We start from the raw sequence: 24609 nt of genomic DNA on the forward strand, positions 1-24609 counted from the left end.
CATTCAAAATCATGGAGTCTGGTAAGAGTAGATAGGGAAAAGCTATATCCGTCGGTGGTAGGATCGAGAACAAGAGGGCACAGATTTAGGGTAATTGGCAAAAGAGGCAATGGAGATGTGAGGAAAAACATTTTCATGTAGTGAAGTGGTTAGGATCTGGAATGCACTGCCTGAGAGTGTGGTGGAGGCAGGTTCAGTCGAGGCTTTCAAGAGGGAATTGGATTATTATCTGGAAAGGATGAATGTGTAGGCATATGGGGAGAAGACCGGGGTATGCCTCAAGGTGAATTGTTCCTTCAGAGAGCCAGCAACATGACTGGCCAAAATGGCCTCCTTCTGTGCTGTAACGATTCTGTGATCTATGTACTTGGATACACTGCCTTTTCTTGCATCATCCAAGTCATCACCAAGCCATTAATATAGATTGTGAAAAGTTGAGACCCTATTACAGAACCTTGGGGGCACCACATTGCATTCTGCCAATCAGAAAATGCTCCCTTTTCCATGTTGTCATTCTCCTTCCTCCCAACTAGTTACCAACCCATGCCACCAAGGTTACCTCCAATTCTGTGCACTTACATGTTTGCTAATGATCTTGGACATGGAACCTTTACAAATGCCTTTTGAAAATCAATATAGACAACATTCCTAGATAATCCCCTATCTGTATTACTGAATACCTCTTTAAAAAAAAAATCAGATTGATAAACTCTAGAAAGCTCGTTGTGGAAGGATAATGTTGGAACCTATATTTACTCAGTTTCACATTTATTGTACAGAGTAAAAGGAAATGCAAACATGTAACTCCTCACTCAAACCCTCCACCAGTCTCAGTGAGTGTCTGCTTATAAGTGCTCAACTAAGATCCCAATTAACACCTTTCACCTGCATATAATCAAACCATTGATACACAATTATCAGATTCCCTTTTTACAATTCAACTTGGACTAACATGCTCAAAGAACATTTCAAAATAAATCAAAACAAATTCCATATTGGGTACAAAGTATTACATTGTGAGATGTCCCTCCTCTAGCACCCCTAACAATTTCTTTGTGCTCGCATTTCTTTTTGTGAAACAATCGAATAGCTGATGACTTGCATCTACCCATTTAAGTTTGGAGATTTCCTTTCTCTCCAGCTTTTGTTTCAATCCAGCAAGGTCAATCCGTAGTCTTTTCCCATTCACACTTTTTGTAGAGTGTACATTGTCCCACAAAGAATGATTATCCACTTAACATTCAATGGGTGTCCTATCATCATTTTGTCCCTTGTTCAGAATTTCACCCAAAATATTTTGCAAATAGAACCCCATATCCACTGCCTTCACAAGACTGTGTTTCCACAGCTAAAGTGCTTTTAACAACCGTTTTTATTTTCTTAGCCTCCCAAGCTAAAGGACAACATTTCCGATTTGCATCCATCAGAAATATTATGAAGCCAGCTGCACTCGAATACCCATCAGCAAAATTAGCATGTGAAGCATCACTAAAAATTATTAGCTTCATGTTCTTTGGGTCATCTAAGGATGGGAACTTCAGCACACACTTCTCTGGATTTAGTTTTTTTTTAAACATTTTATTTGCCCTTAAAAACATTTTCAACTTTCGGATGCATCATCGTGCTTAAATCCAGAACATCAAAACTAGCATCAGACCTCTTTAGGTGGTTTCGGCTACACGTCTCTGAAAAGTATCACCTTGCTTTTATGTCAATGGACCTACGCTCCCATGAATGTGGACAAAAGAGCCAAAAAGATTTTCAAGATTACCTTTCCAGCTGTAGGAGAGTCCACTCCAACAGCGGTATCACCCAGTCGCTCTTCAAAACCCCTCGCAACTAGCCTCGCTTTAGCCTTATGAGTTCCATCGGGAAGGACGTTTTAAGTACAAATCCATCGATGTGACAAGGCTGGCTGTCCCCTATCTGGTACCTCAGAATAAACTCCAAACTCACTCCAAACTCTCTCCAACTTTCTAATTCCATATGTTTTGCTTCTCTTATTAGTTTATCCTCAAGTTTATTGGAAGCCACTAAAACTTCTGTACGGACAGTGAAAGCTTCTATAGATACGTAAAAAGGAAGAGTTTAGCTAAGACAAATTAGAATTAGAATGTGGGTTAATTAAAGGCAGAGTCAGGAGAATTTATAATGGGGGATAGAAAAATGGCGGAGAAGCTAAATGATTACTTTGTGTCTGTTGTTACGACCAGGTGAGAAAGGTTTCTAGGGTTCTTTTACTGTCTTCACCTGGTCTTATTGTAGCAGGGTTTAATTTTTAAACACACTGTGTTTTGAGCTCCCCCTTAGTAAATCCTTGTTCACTGCTTTCCAATTATAAGGCAAAGAAATGAGCACACCGGGTTTTCTTGGGTTTAAAGAAGAAAAGTGAAATTTGTTAAACCTTAAACTTAAACTCTAATTGGTTAATTTATACGGATACGTGCCTCGCCCACACTAGCATGCACATGCAATACAAAAAGAAAATAGTGACAGAAAAGAGCAGAAGAAAAATAAAATGGAGAGGTTTGAGGCGATCTCTGAAGAGTGGTTTTTACTGTGCTTCGAGCTCGCTGTAGTCCTTGATAGTAGGTGTTCTTGCTTTTTGATGGGGCCCAGTACTATTCTTAAACATTGTTCACTGTAGGAGACTTTTTTCTCTTGGGGTTCATATGTCTTCAATGGGTCTTCAGTTCCGTGAGAAAGAGATGAGAGCAGACAGGAGAGAGGTGTTCTTAGTCCAGGAGAAAAGAGGTTTCTGCTCACTCTGCGGCAAGTTCAAATTCAGCCAGTTATGTGACTAAAGTAGCCTGACCAGGTCTTCTGTATGTTGGAGAAGCAGGGACTGGGTCTTTTGTTCCATCTCTGTCTGCCAGTCTGCAAAAAAGGTCTTTCCGGCGAGGGACCTGGCAATTCCTTGTGATAGGCCTTCTTTTCTTCCCAGCGGCAATTTTAAGTTTAAATGTTCATGTGGCAAAATAATGCGTGTCTCATTCTTGGTAGGGGGCGGCCTGCATGACACTGTCTTCACTGAGGAAGATATGAGAAATCTCCCAGAATTAGACATCCAAGGGTCTAGGGCGAATGAGGAATTGAAAGAAATTAATATTAGTAGGAAGGTTGTATTGGAGAAATTAATGGGGCTGAAGGTTGATAAGTCCCCGGGACTGGATATTCTACATCCCATAGTGTTGAAAGAGGTAGCTTTTCAGGTGGAGACCCTTGTCAGAACTGTGGATTGATTGAACAATCTGAACTTGGACTGCCCTGCCACTGCAGACAGTAAAAGATTCTCTGTAGAATTCACACCGTGAGTTTTCTGAAGCAGTTTTGGCCACCTTAAACTGAATTATTGGATTTTGTGGTCAGTGACGAAGTGACAGCACTTGCTGCTAACCTCGAGAAAACTGCCCACAAAGATCTAGACATCTCTGTTGTGGAAGTCACCTTTCTCAACACTAATTTCATTCTGGTAGCGACCATGGGGGATTTCTGGCATACCAACAACAGTGATGTCATCAAGTAGGCTAAGCAGCCAATGACATTAAAGGATTGTCACAGACAACCAGCCAGGAAGTAACAAGCAGGTTTTAACAGAGCAAAGTACTGCGAATGATGGAAATCTGAAACAAAAACGGAGAATGCTGGAAATATTCAAAATGGGTCTGGCAGCATCTGTGGAGAAAGCAACAGAGTTAACATTTCAGGTGGATCAGCTTTTATAATATTACAAAGTGAAATATAAAGGGGACATACACATGGGATTAGGGTAGAAGCTGAAAACTCATAAACTTAAACTTCTCTATTTCAAAAAGCTGTGTCATTTCTAGCATGAAATTGAGAAATTTGACATTCCACAAATACAAAATTAGTTTTTCAGGGTGAGTGAAGTTGTTCAGCATTAATTATGACTTAGAATGCCATCAAAAATCCAGTTACACCGCATTCAACAAGCCATAACTTTTTCGAGGGTTTTACAGTGAGTCTAATAGTTCAAGTCACATAAATCACTGATTTCCATCTGCGTGGACTTCAACAGTGCACCCTGTGGAGGAGCAGCGATCACTGACAGCAGCTTCTGGATTTCTGTGTTTAACTGCGCATGTGCGGATACCAGAAGTTACTGTCAGTTTCAGAGTAATGACATTGAACACTAACAGTTTCTCCGTCATCATAACCACAATGTCCAGGCCATTAGATAAATAGAGAAAGAACTTGCATTTATATCGTGCCTTTCATGTCCCCAGAATGTCCCAAAGCAGTTTACAGTTAATGAAGTTCAGTTTTGAAGTGTAGCCACTGTTGTAAAGTAGGAAATACGTGTGCTAGTTTGACGTTTTTGATCTCTTCAGCAAGTATATTAAAAGTGAAAGCACTTGACATAATGAAGAAAAGCGAGAGTGAGAATTAGTGGGGGTGTTGGGGGTGGCAGAGAAAGGAGACTGAGATCGGAGAGAGAGAATGCAGTATTCCGTCTTAGTTGTGTTTTAGGTGGCTGCAACAAGAAGGCAATTTTAAAAGGAAATAGACATGAAGTAATTTCAGAAAACAGAAAAAATCTTTTTTATTCTTATGCATATTACAATTTAGGTTCTTAAAATGGGGTCCTATGACTTTTGAACTGAACATAAAGTACATGACAGATAATGTCCTAAAATGGTATGAATGCATCACATTACATCAAATAAACAAATGGGAAAATTTCCAGAACCGTATCTCTCTACCTCCCTTCTGAAAAAAGAGTGCAAAGGAATTGAAAATGTATGAACGATTTTGTTTTTATATATGTTAAAAAGTGGGAAATGTTTTTTCTGAATCTGAGATGAACCATACCATATTGCATATTCTTTAATATGTTGCTCATTTGGTACTGGTGTTATGGTGGGATTTGAGGAGCTAGCACCAACAGTATGGCATAGCCCTGTCTGTGCTGGTCTGCATGCCATCCTCCTGTATCCCTGCACATCTTTTCACCACACTCAGGCAGCGCACTCAAGGTCCTAACCACTCACTGCATAAAAAGGTTTTTCTCCATATAACCTCTGGTTCTTTTGCCATTCACCTTAAATTGGTGTCCTCTGGTTCTTGACCCATCTGCCAATGGAAGCAGTTTCTTCCTATCTACTCTGTTCAGACCCTTCATGATTTTGAACACTTCTATCAAATGTCCTCTAAACCTTCTGTTACCTAAGGAGAACAGCCTCAGCTTCTCCAGTCTATCCTCATAACTGTAGTGTCTCATCCCTGGAACCATTCTTGTAAGTCTTTTTGCACCCTCTCTAATGCCTTCACATCCTTTCTAAAGTGCGGTGCTCAGAATTGGACACAGTACTCCAGTTGAGGCTGAACAAGTGTTTTATAAAGGTTCACCATAACTTCCTTGCTTTTGTACTCTATGCCTCCAGTTATAAAGCTCAGGATCCCGTATGCCTGATTAATCGCTTTCTCAACCTTTCCTGCCACCTTCAATGATATATATGTCTAGGACCCTCTGCTTTTGCACAACCTTTAGAATTGTATCCTTTATTTTATAGTGCCTGTCTTCATTCTTCCTACCAAAATGTATCACTTCGCACTTCTCTGCATTAAATTTCATCTACTACGTGGCCGCCCATTCCACCAGCCTATCCATGTTTTAGTTTTAGTTTTAGAGATACAGCACTGAAACAGGCCCTTCGGCCCACCGAGTCTGTGCCGACCATCAACCACCCATTTATACTAATCCTACACTAATCCCATATCCCTACCACGTCCCCACCTGTCCCTATATTTCCCTACCACCTACCTATGCAAGGGGCAATTTATAATGGCCAATTAACCTATCAACCTGCAAGTCTTTGGCATGTGGGAGGAAACCGGAGCACCCGGAGGAAACCCACGCAGACACAGGGAGAACTTACAAACTCCACACAGGCAGTACCCAGAATTGAACCCGGGTCGCTGGAGCTGTGAGGCTGCGGTGCTAACCACTGCGCCATTGTGCCGCCCTTCTTGAAGTCTATCGCTATCCTCCTCACAGTTCACAATACTTCCAAGTTTTGTGTCATCCACAAATTTTGAAATTGTGTCCTAGACACCCAAATCTAGATCAAATAAAGGTCAAGAAAACCAATGGTCCTAATACCGACCCTACTATGTACCTTCCTCCAGTCCGAAGAACAACCGTTCGCTACAACTCTCTCTTTCCTGTCACTCATCCAACTTCGTATCCATGCTACCGCTATCCCTTTTATTCCATGGTACTTTAACTTTGCTGACAAGCCTCTTATGTGGCACTTTATCAAACGCTTTTTACACCACATTGACCGCATTACCCTCATCAACCCTCTCTGTTACCTCATAACTCAAATCAAGTTCACCAAACATGATTTGCCTTTAACAAATCCGTGCTGGCTTTCCTTAATGAATCCACATTTGTCCAAGTGACAATTATGTCCCTGATTATCATTTCAAAAGGCTTTCCCACCATTGAGGTTAAACTGACTGGCCTGTAGTTGAACAAGGGTCTAGCATTTGTAATTCTACAGTCCTCTGGCACCACCTCTGTATCTAAGCTTGATTGGAAGGTTATGGCCAGTGGCTCCATAATTTCCACCCTTACTTCCCTTAGTATCCTCAGACGCATCTGATCCAGTCTTGGTGACTTGTCATCTTTAAGTACAGCCAATTTATCGAATACCTCCTCTTTATCTATTTCTAGTCTAATTAGAGTCTCAACTACCTCCTCATCCACTATGACTTCGGCAGCATCTTCCTCGGTAAAGACAGATACAAAGTAATCACTTAGTACCTCAGCCATTCCCTTTGCCTCCATGCGTAAATCCCCTTTTTGGTCCCTAATCAACCCCCCCACCCTCCGTTTACTATCATTTTAGAAGATTTTTGGCTTCCCTTTTATATTGGCTGCCAGTGTCTTCTCATACTCTCTCCTTGCTTCTCATTACTTTTTTCACTTCCCCTCTGAACTTTCTACATTCGGCCTGATTCTCATTTGTATTATCAACCTGACATCTGCTATATACACCCTTTTTCTGCTTCATCTTATTCTCTATCTCTTTCATCATCCAGGGAGCTCCAGCTTTGTTTGTCCTACCTTTCCACTGAAGTGGGACCATCCTGGATCAGGCATACTCCCCAGATGATCATTCTCACTTAAGGTTGAGAAAGACAGATCTCAGAGACTTGAATAGGCCCAAAGGAAAGGAACCAGCTGAGAATATTACCATCCCCCAGATAGCCTTTTTAACAAGTTTTAGCCAGATTATAACAACCTGGATATTATAAGGGTCTGGACATTTCTCCTCAATAACGTACCTCCCCACTGAAGAGTGTACCGAGATAGGTTCTCCAGTCTGCGATACAGAAGACTATATGAGACAATATATTTTCCAAATTTCAAATATTGTTACAATAAAATATTTAAGATATCCATCCACATTTAAAGTAACATTTACCTTAAATCCCTGAGGAGGCAGCTACAGAGTTTAGCAAGATACCTCTATCCCAAATTAAGGGAGAACTATTGTCACCAAATCACAGTAGCTTGTAACTTAACCGTGAGAAATGCTGGGGTGAATCCAACGAAACTAAAGATCCACTATGTGGTTCCAATATTTATACTGTTTTTAAGCTGCAAAACTAGTTGTTTTTTTTACGTATAGGGGTGTTACCTCTCTTGCAAGTAGGTGCATCCCTTTCTATTTCCCAAATAAGTCTGTATAACTGTTAATTTCTGGGTAAGATCCACATTCTTTGATTTCTGAGGATGACTAGGTGAGCAGCATGCTGGGAGCCTTTCATGGTGTTCAGTTTCCTTGGTCACCTAACTGTGTTTCAAGATTATAATTCTGTTTAATAAAAGCAAAATACTGTGGATGCTGGAAATCTGAAATAAAAACAAGAAACACTGGAAATACTCAGCAGGTCTGGCAGCATCTATGGAGAGAGAAGCAGAGTTAACGTTTCAGATCAGTGACCCTTCTTCAGAACTGGCAGTGATAGGTGACCTTGTCTTATCAGCACCTTCTCTTTTGTTATCTCTTGCCCCACCCCCGCTTTACTTGCTTAAGATCTATTACATTTCTTATATCTGCCAGTTCTGAAGTTCACTAACCTGAAACGTTAACTCTGCTTCTCTCTCCATAGATGCTGTCTCAGGATTGCTACCAGTGCCACGTGATAGTCAGAGTAGAAATGAAAGAATAGTCAGGATGAATGCGTGGCTTGAGAGATGGTGCAGGAGGGAGGGGTTCAGATTTTTGGGACATTGGGACCGGTTCTGGGGGAGGTGGGACTATTACAAATTGGACGATCTACACCTGGGCCGGACTGGAACCAATGTCCTTGGGGGTGCTTTTGCTAACGCTGTTGGGGAGAGTTTAAACTAATGTGGCAGGGGGATGGGAACCAAATGAGGTCAGTGGACAGTAAGGAGGTAGTAACTAAAGCCTGTAAGGAACTAGATAATGAAGTCAGCGTGACTAAGGGAAAGAGTAGACAGGGAGCAGTTGATGAACGCAAAGGGACTGGTGGTCTGAGGTGCATTTGTTTTAATGCAAGAAGTGTAGTAGGTAAGGCAGATGAACTTAGGGCTTGGATTAGTACCTGGGAGTATGATGTTATTGCTATTACTGAGACTTGGTTGAGGGAAGGGCATGATTGGCAACTAAATATCCCAGGATATCGATGCTTCCGGCAGGATAGAGAGGGAGTTAAAAGGGGTGGAGGAGTTGCAGTACTGGTCAAAGAGGATATCACAGCTGTGCTGAAGGAGGGCACTATGGAGGACTCGAGCAGTGAGGCAATATGGGCAGAACTCAGAAATAGGAAGGGTGCGGTAACAATGTTGGGGCTGTACTACAGGCCTCCCAACAGCGGGCGTGAGATAGAGGTACAAATATGTAAACAGATTATGGAAAGATGTAGGAGCAACAGGGTGGTGGTGATAGGAGATTTTAATTTTCCCAACATTGACTGGGATTCACTTAGTGTTAGAGGTCTAGATGGAGCAGAATTTGTAAGGAGCATCCAGGAGGGTTTTCTAGAGCAGTATGTAAATCGTCCAACTCGGGAAGGGGCCATACTGGACCTGGTGTTGGGGAATGAGCCCGGCCAGGTGGTTGAAGTTTCAGTAGGGGACTACTTTGGGAATAGTGATCACAATTCCGTAAGTTTTAGAATGCTCATGGACAAAGACGAGAGTGGTCCCAAAGGAAGAGTGCTAAATTGGGGGAAGGCCAACTATACCAAAATTCGGCAGGAGCTGGGGAATGTAGATTGGGAGCAGCTGTTTGAAGGTAAATCCACATTTGATATGTGGGAGGCTTTTAAAGAGAGGTTGATTAGCGTGCAGGAGAGACATGTTCCTGTGAAAATGAGGGATAGAAATGGCAAGATTAGGGAACCATGGATGACAGGTGAAATTGTGAGACAAGCTAAGAGGAAAAAGGAAGCATACATAAGGTCTAGGAGGCTGAAGAAAGACGAAGCTTTGAAAGAATATCGGGAATGTAGGACCAATCTGAAACGAGGAATTAAGAGGGCTAAAAGGGGTCATGAAATATCTTTAGCAAACAGGGTTAAGGAAAATCCCAAAGCCTTTTATTCATATATAAGGAGCAAGAAGGTAACGAGAGAAAGGATTGGCCCACTCAGGGACAAAGGAGGAAAGTTATGCGTGGAGTCAGAGAAAATGGGTGAGATTCTAAACGAGTACTTTGCATCGGTATTCACCGAGAAGAGGGACATGACGGATGTTGAGGTTAGGGACAGATGTTTGATTACTCTAGGTCAAGTCGGCATAAGGAGGGAGGAAGTGTTGGGTATTCTAAAAGGCATTAAGGTGGACAAGTTCCCAGGTCCGGATGAGATCTATCCCAGGTTACTGAGGGAAGCGAGAGAGGAAATAGCTGGGGCCTTAACAGATATCTTTGCAGCATCACTAAACACGGGTGAGGTCCCGGAGGACTGGAGAATTGCTAATGTTGTCCCCTTGTTTAAGAAGGGTAGCAGGGATAATCCAGGTAATTATAGACCGGTGAGCCTGACGTCAGTGGTAGGGAAGCTGCTGGAGAAGATACTGAGGGATAGGATCTATTCCCATTTGGAAGAAAATGGGCTTATCAGTGATAGGCAACATGGTTTTGTGCAGGGAAGGTCATGTCTTACCAACTTAATAGAATTCTTTGAGGAAGTGACAAAGTTGATTGATGAGGGAAGGGCTGTAGATGTCATATACATGGACTTCAGTAAGGCGTTTGATAAGGTTCCCCATGGTAGGCTGATGGAGAAAGTGAAGTCGCATGGGGTCCAGGGTGTACTAGCTAGATGGATAAAGAACTGGCTGGGCAACAGGAGGCAGAGAGTAGCAGTGGAAGGGAGTTTCTCAAAATGGAGACGTGTGACCAGTGGTGCTCCACAGGGATCCGTGCTGGGACCACTGTTGTTTGTGATGTACATAAATGGTTTGGAGGAAAGTATAGGTGGACTGATTAGCAAGTTTGCAGACGGCACTAAGATTGGTGGAGTAGCAGATAGTGAAGGGGACTGTCAGAGAATACAGCAGAATATAAATAGATTGGAGAGTTGGGCAGAGAAATGGCAGATGGAGTTCAATCAGGGCAAATGCGAGATGATGCATTTTGGAAGATCCAATTCAAGAGTGAACTAGACAGTAAATGGAAAAGTCCTGGAGAATATTGATGTATAGAGAGATTTGGGTGTTCAGGTCCATTGTTCCCTGAAGGTGGCAACGCAGGTCAATAGAGTGGTCAAGAAGGCATACGGCATGCTTTCCTTCATCGGACGGGGTATTGAGTACAAGGGTTGGCAGGTCATGTTACAGTTGTATAAGACTTTGGTTCGGCCACATTTGGAATACTGCATGCAGTTCTGGTCGCCACATTACCAAAAGGATGTAGATGCTTTGGAGAGGGTGCAGAGGAGTTTCACCAGGTTGTTGCCTGGTATGGAGGGCGCTAGCTATGAAGAGAGGTTGAGTAGATTAGGATTATTTTCATTAGAAAGACGGAGGTTGAGGGGGGACCTGATTGAGGTGCACAAAATTATGAGAGGATCTGGATCGGCGCAGGCTTGGAGGGCCGAAGGGCCTGTTCCTGTGCTGTAATTTTCTTTGTTCCACAGATACTGCCAGACCTGCTGAGTATTTCCAGTGTTTCTTGTTTTTATTTTATATTATAATTCTGTTTCTTGGGTTTATCAGTTTTGCCAAAATTTCAGTGGACTGTGGTTTAGGGCTGTCTGCATAAGACCTCATTAACTATTACACTGTGGTAGCTTACGTGATCATTTGCAAACTGTGTTATCGATGTTTTACCGCGTGATGAGGTTCGTGACTTTTAGGAGTGAATCCTTTTTATCAGAAGCTGCCTCTATGCTCTAAGATGAGGCAATCCCTTCACCACTGAGGCATACCTATGAGCATCATAGCAAAATAACTCTTTTAACCATATAACCCCTTATAATGGCCGATTCCTTCACAGCCTATTGTGGAAACATACCTTAACTGTACCCGAACCATCTCGTTTTTAAAGGCAGCCCATTGTTCCTTCACAGTTCTGCCTGCTAATCTTTGATTCCAATTTACCTGGGACAGATTTGTTCTCACCCCACTAAGATTGGCCCTCCCCCAATTATTTACTTTTACTCTAAACTGCTCCTTGTCCTTTTCTGTAACTAACCTAAACCTTATGTTACGATGATCACTGTCCCCTCTCTGTTCCCCTACTGATACTTGGTTCACTTGACCATCTCATTCCCCAAAATCAGATCCAGCAATGCCCCCTTTCCTCGTTGGACTGGAAAAATACTGATCTAGAAAATTCTCCTGAACATACTCTCGAAACTCTTCCCCCTCTCGGCCCCTTACACTATTAGTAACCCAGTCTAAACTAGAATAATTAAAATCCCCCATTATAACTACTCAATAGGTTTTGCACCTCTCAATTTCCTTGCAAATTTGTTCCTCTATATCTTTCCTATTAGTTGGTGGCCTATAGATTGCACCAGTAGTATAATGGTACCGCCATTGTTTCTTAGAGTCATAGAGTTATACAGCACAGAAACAGGCCCATCGTGCCTGTGCCAGCCATCAAACACCGAACTATGCTCATCCCATTTTCCAGCACTTGGCCCGTAGCCTTGTGTGCTATGGCGTTTCAAGTGCTCGTCTAAATATTTCTTCATTGTTGTGAGGGTTCCTGCCTCTACCACCTCTTCAGGCAGTGCGTTCCAGATTCTAATCACCCTCTGGATGAAAAAATGTTTCCTCAAATCCCCTCTAAACCTCCTGCCCCTTACCATAAATCTATGCCCCCTGGTTATTGGCCCCTCGGCTAGGGGAAAGAGTTTCTTCCTATCTAACCTATCAATGCCCCTCATAACTTTGTACACGTCAATCATGTCCCCCCCTCAGCCCTCTCTGTTCTAAGGAAAACAACCCTTGCCTTTTCAGTCTCTCTTCATAATTGAAATGCTCCAGCCCAGGCAACATCTTGGTGAATCTCCTCTGCACCCTCTCCGGTGCAATCACGTCCTTCCTATAGAGTGGTGCCCAGAACTGTACACAGTACTCCAGCTGTGGCCTAACTGGCGTTTTATACAGCTCTGATCAAATAAATTCTATACATAGGTGAGCGGAGACTCTTTCATAGCATAAACACCGACATGTGCTGTAAATTCTATGTAACTATTTTTGGTGTGGAACCTGGTTTTTGTATATTTTAACCAAAATATTGGGTGCATGAGCCATCCCTTTTACCACTGATTAGAAGGAGCTGATTATCCCATCAGCTTTGAACTATCAGTAGAAAATGCCCCAGCAGTAGGAAATCTAATATATTGCCCATGCTTGCATTTGTGTCTACAGGAAGTGAGGGGTGCCAGCTGCATTTCTCAGTGTTGTGATCAGCAGTGTACCCGCACTAACTGATTTGTTGTGCTGCTCACTTGCTGGCAGTACAGCACTGGCAGCTGCTGGGCAATGAAGAAATAGTGAATGTCGTGTTGACATTGATGTACTGTTTCCTAGGTTTTTCCTTCGTGCACTGTTTTGTGTTTGGCATTGTAAATTGAATGATGTGCTCCCAGGCAGCCGTCCATGTTGCTCTGACCACCAGGAAGAGAGCAAAAATAGTCAACGGTTGAATGACCCACCCTTGGATTTTAATTTTACTTATGGCGAAGCACCCCATATTAACATGCCTGAGATGATTAATCTATCACGTGACAGACTTTTGAGGGATGAAGAAATGCACTGATACTTCAATGTACTATGGTACATTACAACAGTGACTGCATTTCAGAAGTAATTCGGTGGTTGTAAAGAGCTTTGGGGCGTCCTGAGGTCACAACAGGTCTAAACGTAAGCATTTTTTTTAACTACAAGACAGCATTTCAGTTTTTTCCAGCAACATCTCTTGTAGCATTGATTTATTTTGCAACTTCCATAATACAAAAGTGGTTTCTGTCACAAAGGGTCCATTCTTTTACTGATGGAAGTTGTGCAGTAGAATGGGAAGAATGTAAAGAAACTATTCGCATATTTTTCTAATCAAACTTCAGAAAACAAAAAAAGGAAGTTTTTGTTTTATTTTTGTACCAAAATCCAGCTGCAGACCTCAAAAGCTGTTCTTTCTAAACCTTGAGGTTGCAGTATTTGTGTACTGGAGGAGTGCAGGGTGGGTGCAGTGGTGATAGGAAGGTGAGAAGATATACTTTGGCAAAAAATCACAACTGGACATGAACCTGCTTGTAAGCAGAATCTACTCTTGTTTAAACTCCCAAGAGTTAAGAGAAATAATTGAGATAAGGAGAGAGAGAAACCAAGATCACATAAAATAATTGTTGGATGACTAAACATTTTGTTTAAAACTCACTCCCACTTTATTTGCTTAAAACCTATTACATTTCTAACCTTTGCCAGTTCTGATGAAGGATCACTGGCCTGAAACATTAACTCTGCCTCCCTCTCCACAGATGCTGCCAGACCTGCTTAGTATTTCCAGCATTTCTTGTTTTTATTTCAGATTTCCAGCATCTGCAGTATTTTGCTTTTATTTTAGTGTTTGAAACTCCTCCAGTGTAAAGGGTGAAGCCAAATAGAGATTTAAAATGGTTTCTGTATTGAAAGTTATGAAAAACATAGTACAGGAAGGGTATATAGAGGGAAAGAGGCACCTGGTTAAAGGGCACCATTTTAATAAAATTACAACAGAGAGGGAAAGATTGCAAGTAAAATGTGACCACACAGAAAGAAGCAAGTGACAAATAACAAATCCAAGGACATAATGCCAGGAGGTTTTATTCCAAAATACAGCTTTATCCTTTTAAATTAATAGTGAATTTTAAGGGTTTTTGTCTCTGGACCATCTGCTTAAACAGTAAAATAAATAAGTTCTGATGACACCTGCTGAGAGATTGTAGTGTGTTTGTCTCATCATTTTGTGTCAGGATAGTCCATTTGTTATAGGCCAATAGAAAACTACCTTGAAAAATGATTAAATCCTAAATGAGTCACCAACTGGTCTAAAATTTGCCAAATTCCATTATTTGAAATTATTACATCAAAATATTAAAATCTTACAGCTGCATAAACTTGCAATGCCTCTATGCACATGCAGAAACAAAAATGGCTCAAACTCCCTGAAGAAACGCCTTTTGTGTTACCTAGAGCAGAGCTCTCTCAGAAGTTGCCTCTTGCTGCCAAGTCAGGAGGGGGATGTGGGAACTCAAGTCTTTGGAAGTAGTTTGGAGAGCAGGGTTGTATGCATGAAATTAATCCCTGTTCCTTTTCTCTTGACAAACAATCTCATAATGACATGCAATTTTCTTAGAGTTGTTTCATGACTGAGTACTGGACTTTACATTTTGACAACTGTGATGAAAAACTATTTTATAACAAGACTAATTAGTATAATCTTTAGTAACCATGCAAATCTTGCATTTAGATGTTTTCCATTGGGGCTAAATTTAGGTCCTATGAAGTGTCTGGATATTGACAAGAATGATTATTTGAAAGGGTTTTATCAAGTGTCAAAATTGTGAATAACTAATTCCTGCGTGTCTTTAGGCACAAAGTCAGTCCCTGAACATAAGAACTAGGAGTAGGCAATTCAGCCCCTCAAGCCTGCTCCGCCATTCAATACGATCATGGCTGATCTCATCTCGGCCTCAACTCCACATTCCTGCCCATTCTCCATAACCCTTCAACCCATTACTAATTAAAAATCTGTCTATCTCCTCCTTAAATTTACTCAATGTCCCGGCATCCACCGCACTCTGGGGGTAGTGAATTCCACAGACTCACGACCCTTTGAGAGAAGTAATTTCTCCTCATCTCAGTTTTAAATCTGCTACCCTTTATCTTAAAACTATGACCTCTCCTTCTAGATTGCCCCACCAGAGGAAACATCCTCTCTACGTCTACTTTGTCAATCCCCTTAATCATCTTATATACCTCAATTAGATCTCCTCTCATTCTTCTAAACTCTAGAGAGTAAAGGCCTAAACTGTTCCATCTCTCTTCATAAGACAAGCCCCTCATCTCTGGAATCAACCTAGTGAACCTCCAATGCGACTACATCCTTCCTCAAGTAAGGGGACCAAAACTTACGCAATACTCCAGGTGCGGTCTCACTAATGCCTTGTACAGTTGCAGCAGCACTTCCCTACTTTTATACTCTATTCCTTCGGCAATGAATGCCAAAATTCCATTTGCCTTCCTATTACCTGCTGTACCTGCATACTAGTTTTCTGTGATTCATGCACGAGGACACCCAGATCCCTCTGCACTGAAGCAGTCTGAAGTTTCTCTCCATTTAGATAATATTTTGCCTTTCTATTCTTCTGACCAAAATGGATAACCTCACACTTATCCATGTTAAACTCCATCTGCCAAATTTTGGCCCATTCACCGAATCTACCCATATCCATTTCGAAGTTTCTTATTTCTTTATTGTAACTTACTATCCCACCTATTTTAGTGTCATCTGCAAATTTGGCTATAGTATCCCTGCATCCAAGCCACTAATAAAGATTGTAAATAGTTGGGGCCCGAGGACCAAACCCTGTGGCACCCCACTAGTTACATTTTGCCAACCAGAAAAGGACCCATTTATCCCGACTCTGTTTTCTGTTGGTTAGCCAATCCTCTATCCAAGCTAATCAATTGCCCCTAACCCCATGTGATCTTACCTTGTGTATTAACCTTTTGTGCGGCACCTTATCAAATGCCTTCTGGAAGTCCAGATATACTACATCTACATGATCCCCATTATCCACTTTACTTGTTACATCTTTGAAGAACTCTGGCAAATTAGTCAAACACAATTTACCCTTCATAAAACCATGCTGACTCTGATGGATTGCGTTTTGACTTTCTAAATGTCCTGTTATTACTTCCTTAATAATGGATTCTAACAATTTCCCAACGACAGATGTTAAACTAACTGGTCTATAGTTTCCTACTTGCTGCCTCCCTCTCTTTTTGAATCAGGGCATTATATTAGCATTTTTCCAATCCACTGGATCCTTTCCCGCATCCAGGGAATTTTGGAATATTATAACCAATGGATCCACTATCTCAGCTGCCACTTCCTTTAAGACCCTAGGATGTAGGTCATCAGGCCCTGGGGACTTGTCTGCCTTCAATCCCAATAGTTTGCTCAGTACTTTTTCCCTAGTGATGACGATTGTTCTAAGTTCCTCCCTTTCTATAACCTCCACATTACCTGTTACTATTGGGATGGTACTAGTGTCCTCCACTGTGAAAACTGAGGTAAAGTACTGATTTAGTGTCTCCGCCATTTCTGTGTTCCCCACTATTAACTCCCCAGTCTCATCCTCCAAGGGACCAACATTCACTTTAGCTACTCTGTTCGTTTTTATATACTTATAGAAGCTTTTGCTATCTGGTTTTATATTTTGCGCTAGTTTTCTTTCATAATTTACCTTTGCTCTTTTTATTACTTTTTTAGTAACCCTTTGTTAATCTTTAAAAGTTTCCCAATCTTCCAGCCTGCCACTGGCCTTTGCAATATGGTATGCCTTAGTTTTTGTCTTTGTTATCCTTAACTTCCTTGCTTAGCCATTCAAAGCATTTCTCAATTTTTGGGGAATGAAGGAAGTTTAGAGCAAGAAGACTTGACTTTAAAAAAATCATACGGCAGGTTGCAATGCTGAAAAACCTATATTATTCAATCCTTTTTTTGTATAAGTTCCATCCTCTATATTATTTCTTGTGTTGAATATATATACCTTTTCAAATGTTATTTTTCAGTATAAGTTCACTGCATATTTTTTCTTTTGTTCTCCAAATAGATTTAGATGAAAGCATCTTTGTCATTTAAAGGTCTTATTTTTGCAATGGGATATTTTTTGTCAGTGCCAGTGCAGTAAATTTATGTTAACATTATACAATTGGGACACTTTGGCCAGAATTTTACCTTCTAAAAACGGGAGTTCTCCAAGGCGAAAAATGGCAGGCGATGACATTGGGTCAGGTTCCTAACGTCATGACACCCAAACCCCATTTTACGCAGGTCGGATGACGGGCGTGATCGAAGCGCTGCTCACTGTCCGATTTGCATCAATTAAGGGCCAATTGAGGTTGTAAAAATCCAATTGGCAGCCATTTTACATAGGCTGTCAGATTTTACGGCTGCCAAACGAGTCGATGTGGGTGTCGAGAACCCAACAATTTTAAAAGAGCGCCAAGCAGTGTCTGTGTGAAGGAGTTGGGGGCACTGTTTTAGGTTCATTATTCTGTGATATTTCTGTGCGTTACTTTTCAGTTTGGGGTTGTTTCTGCTGGTTCACCTGAGTGTTAGTTACTCCTGGTCGAGCCATAGCAGTTTTGATTTATTTGGTGTAGGGGAGGTGGGGTTGTGATTGCCTTTCCTTGCAACAGGCTGCTAATACCTGTCCTAATTACATCTCTGGGACACTGCATCAATGGGAATTGTCCACTCTGTAGGCGGCTGATCTAATGAGGAAGACTATGCCACAAGGAGCGATAGGAGGACAACTGGCCAGGTGCAGCCTTGTAATGGGGGAGGGGAAGAAGGTCACAGAGTGCCCCCGGTGCAACCACCTGTCAGGAGACAAGCCTACCCAGCAGGCAGGGTCTACCGCCCACATTTGAGCTTTCTGCAAATGTCAGAACGCCAGTGCCGACGAATACTGCACCTGTCACGAGAGACTGTCACATCTCTGTGTGAGGTGCTGACTGCGGAGGTCACTTCCAACTGCGTGGGTGGCCATCCAATGCTGGTTGCACTGAAGCTAACAGTTGTACTTAACTTCTATGTATCAGGCTCGTTCCAGGCTTCATCAGGAGACATGTGCGGAGTCTCGCAATCAGCAGCGCATCACTGCATTAAGTTGTGACTGATGCCATATTCAGGCATGCCAACCAGTTCATCAAGTTCAAGATGGATGCAGCCAGTCAGGCCGAGAGAGCCAGAGGCTTCAGCGCCATCTCTGGATTCCCCATGGTCCAGGGCGTATTTGACTGCACTAATGTGGCCATTAGAGGACCTACAGGTCAGTCAGAGGCCTTCATTAATCTAAAGGGATTTCACTCAATGAATGTGCAAATCGTCTGTGACCACTGTAAGGGATTATTGCAGGTGTGTGCTCGTTATCCTGGAAGCAGTCGTGATGCATTCATTCTCCGGAACTCCCAGGTTCCAGCAGTATTCAGCCCTCCTGAATGCCTGCAAGGATGGATACTTGGCGATAGGGGTTATCCGCTGAAGACATGGCTAATGACACTGGTGAGGAACCCACAGAATCAGGCAGAGGAACGTTACAATGAGAGCCATGCGACCACCAGAGTGACCATAGAGCAGACCATAGGTCTTCTCAAAATGAGATTTAAGTGTCTCGAATGCTCAGGTGGTACCCTCCAGTACTCGTCAGCAAGGGTATCTCAAATTGTTGTCTGCTGCACCTTACATAACCTGGCAATGGAGAGGCGGGAGGCCCTGGAGGATGATGACTTTGTTCAGTGTGAGGCATCCTCAGACTAGGATGGTGATACGGGTGAGGAAGAGGGGCCGCAGCCATCTGAGGGAGAAGGGAGGGAGCTGGAGATTTGGGGGAGTTAAGTGCAAGGGAGACCCAGGAGGCTCTAATACTCAGGTGTTTCTCCTGAACGGAGGCTCATCACCCAGCTACTGACATGTCAGTCTGAAATGAGGCATTCTCATGAGCTGGAAGTGCAGAGGCACTCACCTTCAGGGGGAAATCTCAGCTGAAAGGTTCCATCAGACTGGAAAGTAGCAAATATAACCCCTCTATTCAAGAAGTGGGGGAAGCAGAAAACAAGTAACAATAGCTTGACATCTGTGTTGGAGAAGGTGTTCGAATCGATCATTAAGGAGGTTGGAGCTGGGCACTTAGAAAAACTCAAGGTAATCGGGAATAGTCAGCATGATTTTGTGAAAGGGAAATATTGTTCAACCAATTTGTTAGAGTTTTTTGAAGGAGTGACATGTGCTGTGGATAAAGGGGAGCCCATTGACGTACTGTACTTGGATTTCCAGAAGGCATTTGACAAGGTGCCATATAAAAGGTTATTGTGCAAAGTAGGAGCTCGTGATGTAGGGGCTAACATATTAGCATGGATAGAAGATTGGCTGGCAGAAAACAGATTATGCATAAATGGGTCCTTTTCTGATTGGCAGGATGTGACGAATGGAGCCCCGCAGGGTTCTGTGCAACTTTTTACAATTTATATCAATGACTTAGATGAGGGGAGCGATGGCATGGTAGCTAAATTTGCATATGACAAAGTTAGGTAGGAAAGTATGTTGTGAAGAGGAACATAAGGTGGTTGTAGCCTGACATCGGTTGAGTGAGTGGCAAAAATCTGGCAAATGGAATATAACTTGGGAAAATGTGAAATTGGCCATTTTGGCAGGAAGAATAAAAAAAGAAGAGTATTACTTAAATGGAGAAAGACTGCAAAATTCTGAGGTGCAGAGGGATCTAGGTGTTCTAGTGCATGAGTCACGAAAAGTATGCAGGTACAGCCAGTAATAAAGAAGGCTAATGGAATGCTATCCTTTATTACGAGAGGAATTGAAATTAAAAGTAAGGATGTTATGCTTCAGTTATACAGGGCATTGGTGAGACCACATCTCGAATGCTGTGTGCAGTTTTGGTCTCCTTATTTAAGGAAGGATGTAAATGCGTTGGAAGCAGTTCAGAGGAGGTTTACCATATTAATACCTGGAATGAGCAGGTGGTCTTATGAGGAAAGGTTGACTGGGCTAGTTTTCTCTGGTGTTTAGAAGAATTAAGGGGAGACTTGATTGAAGTATATAAGATCCTAAACGATCTTAACAAGATGGATGTGGAGAGGATGTTTCTTCTTGTGGGTGAGTCCAGAACTAGGGGGCACTGTTTTAAAATTATGGTCTCCCTTTTAGGACAGAGATGAGGAGAAATTTTTTCTGAGGGGGGACTTTAGTAAGACTTTAGAATTCTGCCTCTGAAGGTGGTGGAGGCGGGGTCATTGAATATTTTTAAGGTGGAGGTAGATAGATTCTTGTTGGGCAATGGAATCAAAGATTATTGAGGGTAGATAGGAGTTTGGAATTTGAAACACAAACAGATCAGCCATGATCTTATTGAGTGGCGGAGCAGGCTCAAGGGGCCGAATGGACAACTTCTGCTCCCACTTAGTGTGTTTGTAGATTGAAAGATATGGAGCAAAATAAAACATTTGTTGTCTGTTGAAGGTGTTAATGGAAGTGTAGGTTTAATGCAGATTATAGTTAGATGGTGAATGTTGTGAATATTTTCATCCCGTTTTCCTGGCACTATTGAAAGAGCTTCTGGGCATTGACTTGGACCTAAAGGAAAGGGTACACTGCAGCAACCACTTGCTGTAAATATGTATGATACATTTTAAATGTTTTTGATATCCATATTTATCTAATAAAACAAGTGCTGTGAATTCCAATCACTTTGAATAGCTTTGTGATACTGCACAGGACAATATATATATATATATGATAGTTGATCTCTTCTGGTGTTGTTTATTACAGCTTTTTTGTTCATGGAATGTAGTCCAGCATGTATTGTCCATTCCTAATTGCTCTTGAGAAGGTGATGGTGAGCAGCCTTCTTGTAGCGCCACTGTCCATGTGGTATCAGTACACTCACAGAGCTATTAGAGAGTTCCAGGATTTTGACCTAGCGATGATGAAGGTACAGCACAATATATTTCCAGATCAGGATGGTGTGTGACATGGAGGGGAATTTGCAGGTGGTGGTGTTCCCAAGCATCTGCTGCCCTTGTTCTTCTAGATGGTAGAGGTCGGGTTTAGAAGGTGCTGCTGAAGAAGCCTTGTCAAGTTGCTGCAGTGCATCTTGTATATGGTACTGCTGCCAAGGTGCACTGGTGGTGAAGGGACTGAATGCTTAAGGTAGTGGATAGGATGCCAATCAAGTGGGCTACTTTGTCCTGGATGATGTCGAGCTGTTTGGAGTGTAGAGTATGCCATCACACTCCTAAATTGTGCCTTGTAGATGGTGGACAGCTCATGGTTTTGGGGGTGATATATTAGTATGGGTAGGGAACTGGCTAGCTAACAGGAAACAGAGAGTCGATATAAATGGGTTATTTTCAGGATGGCAAACTATAACTTGCAGAGTGTCACAGGGATCAGTGCTGGGGCCTCAACTATTTACAACCTATATTAATGACTTGGATGAAGGAACCAACTGTATTGTCAAATTTGCCAACAATATGAAGATAGGTAGGAAAGCAAGTTGTAAGGAGGATACAAAGAGTCTGCAAAGGGATATAGATAGGTTAAGTGAGTGGGCAAAAATTTGGATGGTTTATCATGTGATGGAGTATCATGTGGGAAAAATGTGAGATTGGCCACTTGGCAGGAAGAATAGAAAAGCAGATTATTTAAATGGAGAGAGACTGCAGGACAGAAGGACCTGGGTGTCTTTGTACATAAATCCCAAAAAGTCAGCATGCAGGTACAGCAAGTAATTAGGAAGGCAAATGGAATATTGGCCTTCATTGCAAGGGGGATGGAGTATAAAAGTAGGGAAGTCTTGCTACAGCTGCGCAGCGCATTGGTGAGACCGCACCTAGAATACTGTGTACAGTTTTGGTCACCTTATTTAAGTAGGGACGTACTTGCATTGGAAGCAGTTCAGAGAAGGTTCATTCGGCTGATTCCTGGGATGAGGGTATGTCTTCTGAGGAAAGGTTGAGCAAGTTGGGCCTATAATTATTGGGGTTTAGAAGATTGATGGGTGATCTTATTGTAATGTATAAAATTCTGAGGGGGCTTGACAGGGTAGTTGCTGAGAGGATATTTCCTCTCGTGGGGGAATCTAGAACTAGGGGGCATAATTTCAAATTAAGGGGGTCTCCCATTTAAGATGGAGATGAGGAGGAATTTCTTCTCTCAGAAGGTCAGTAGTATTTGGAATTCTCTTCCCCAGTCAGCAGTGGAGTCTGGATCATTGAATATATTCAAGGCTGAGTTAGACAGATTTTTGATTGACAACGGAGTCGACGGTTATGGGGCTACAGGCAGGAAAGTGGAGTTAAAGCCACAAACAGATCAGCCATTACCTTATTGAATGGCACAGCAGGTTTGAGGGGCTGTATGGCCTACTCCTCCTATTTCTTATGTTCTTATGACAGTTTTTGGGAGTCAGGAGGTGAATTACTCATCCCACAATTCTCAACCTGCCACAGTATTTATGTGACTGGTCCAGTTAAGTTTCTGGTCAGTAGTAACCCCCAGGATGTTGATGGTGGAGGATTTGGTGCCTGTAATGCCATTGAATGTCAAAGGGATGTGGTTAGGCTAATTCTTGTTGGAGATGGTCATTGCCTGGCACTTATGTGGCACGAATGTTATTGCCACGTATCAGTCCAAGCCTTGAGGTTGTCCAGGTCTTGCATGCGGGCATGGACTGCTTCAGTATCTGAGGAAATAAGAATGGAACTGAACACTGTGCAATCAATAGCGAACGTCCCCACTTTTGACCTTATGATAGAGTAAAGGTCACTGATTGGGCCAAGGATACTACCCTGAGGAAATCAGGAACTGATTTGGAGGATGCTTTTCTCCTGCTTCCTGCCTGTGTTGCTGCTTGTCTGTTCTGCTGGTATCTCCTTTTCTCTTTGGGTTCCATATCGTCTTTTCCTTCCCTACCTGTCCTCTTCAGCTTTGTTCTCTGTCTTCTCTTTTCAGGTGGGGATTTGGTGCAGTGAGGAAATCAACATTTTGTGTCCTAGCCAGTGTAGAAATCCAACCGGCATTTCAGGCAGTAGATTGTGGATGCTGGCAAGTGGATCAAACCATGCCACACACTGCATTTTCTGGTGGTGAACAAGGCTTGCCACTTAAAGTTTGTTTGGCCAGGGATGGGAAGCTGCAAGATGGTAAGGGTGAGGGATGGGAATCCATGAGTGCTTGGGATGAGAAGTGGAAAGAAATGGATGTGAGGTAGTAAGAGGGTGAAAGAAAGAGTGAGGAATGGGCGCTTGGAGCTGAATGCACAAGGAGCTCGAACTAAAGGATGAGGGACAGGAAGAGGGAATAAGAACACTCAACTACTCTCTTAACCACAGATTTAGAATCACCTTGTCATTTAAAACCTTTCCAGTTTAAATGACAGGACATTTCTCAAAGTCATTGGGAAACTTTTCAGGGAAAGTTTGTTTTTAATCAATAACCAGTTTTTGCAATTCAGCCAAAGGCAGACTCCTTTCAGCCATTTTCAATAATCTCATCTGCACTCTGTTTTAAAAAATTGACAAAATGATCAGAACTTGACAGAACATAACCATTAATAACTTTTCATCATGATTTTTAGAAGTATTCCTCATCACTGAGTGACAACATCATTCTTTAACGTGGTGCAAAACTGAGAGAACAGGGATAGGCACCAACATGTTGCACCACGGACATGTGACAAAATTATTGAATCAGCCACGAACATGGGGGCAATTAATCTGTATATAAAGTGTACAACCAACCTAATGCCATCAAAACACAGTTTGATTTAAAACACATTTTTCCCTATTTAGTGAGATACTTGCCATTGTTTTTCCTTGCACCAGTAGTCAATGTCTGCCTGCACAATTGATGCAGCGATGCGGAGAATCTGGATAGATGTCCATCTGTCAGGAGTGATCTTGATCTCTTTCTTTCTACTGTCTCTCCCTCTCTGTGTCCATCCCTCTTCCCTCTCTTTCCCCCCCCCAAAAAAAATCTGTGTGCCCCCCACCTCCCTTAGGCCACCATGCACCAGGAACAGAAACACATTGCCACTCAGCACCAGCCCTGCACTGACAGAAACCAAGGCCTTTGGAGAGCTGAGAACGTGGACTGTCTGCCTAAAAAAAAAAGCTTGCTCTGACTCAAATAAGTCTTCCTTTTCCAGATCGATCATTACTTTCCTGTGTACTATCCTATCTGTTCTACTCACACCAACACACTCCAGGGCTGATTCCACAGGTCGGACGGGGAGCGCCAGGTCACAGTTAGTCCGACAATCACCTCCTTCTGCGGCTCCACCAACACAGCCCACTGCCCTGTT

General features: G+C 42.4%; 1 protein-coding gene and 1 long non-coding RNA gene across 3 annotated transcripts in view; one reads left to right on the plus strand and one right to left on the minus strand.

Moving 5' to 3' along the window:
* atxn10 (ataxin 10) overlaps nt 1–24609 on the plus strand; it is a 350575-nt gene that overhangs the window by 240193 nt on the left and 85773 nt on the right. The window lies entirely within an intron of this gene.
* Nucleotides 752–24241, minus strand: LOC137379657 (uncharacterized). The gene is made up of 2 exons (XR_010976879.1): nt 24110–24241; nt 752–3675 (listed from the first exon to the last, which is right to left on the minus strand). It is a non-coding gene; the product is annotated as an uncharacterized lncRNA (long non-coding RNA).

Source organism: Heterodontus francisci, chromosome 18, assembly GCF_036365525.1.
Source record: "Heterodontus francisci isolate sHetFra1 chromosome 18, sHetFra1.hap1, whole genome shotgun sequence".
In the NCBI taxonomy this organism is placed as follows: Eukaryota; Metazoa; Chordata; class Chondrichthyes; order Heterodontiformes; family Heterodontidae; genus Heterodontus; species Heterodontus francisci.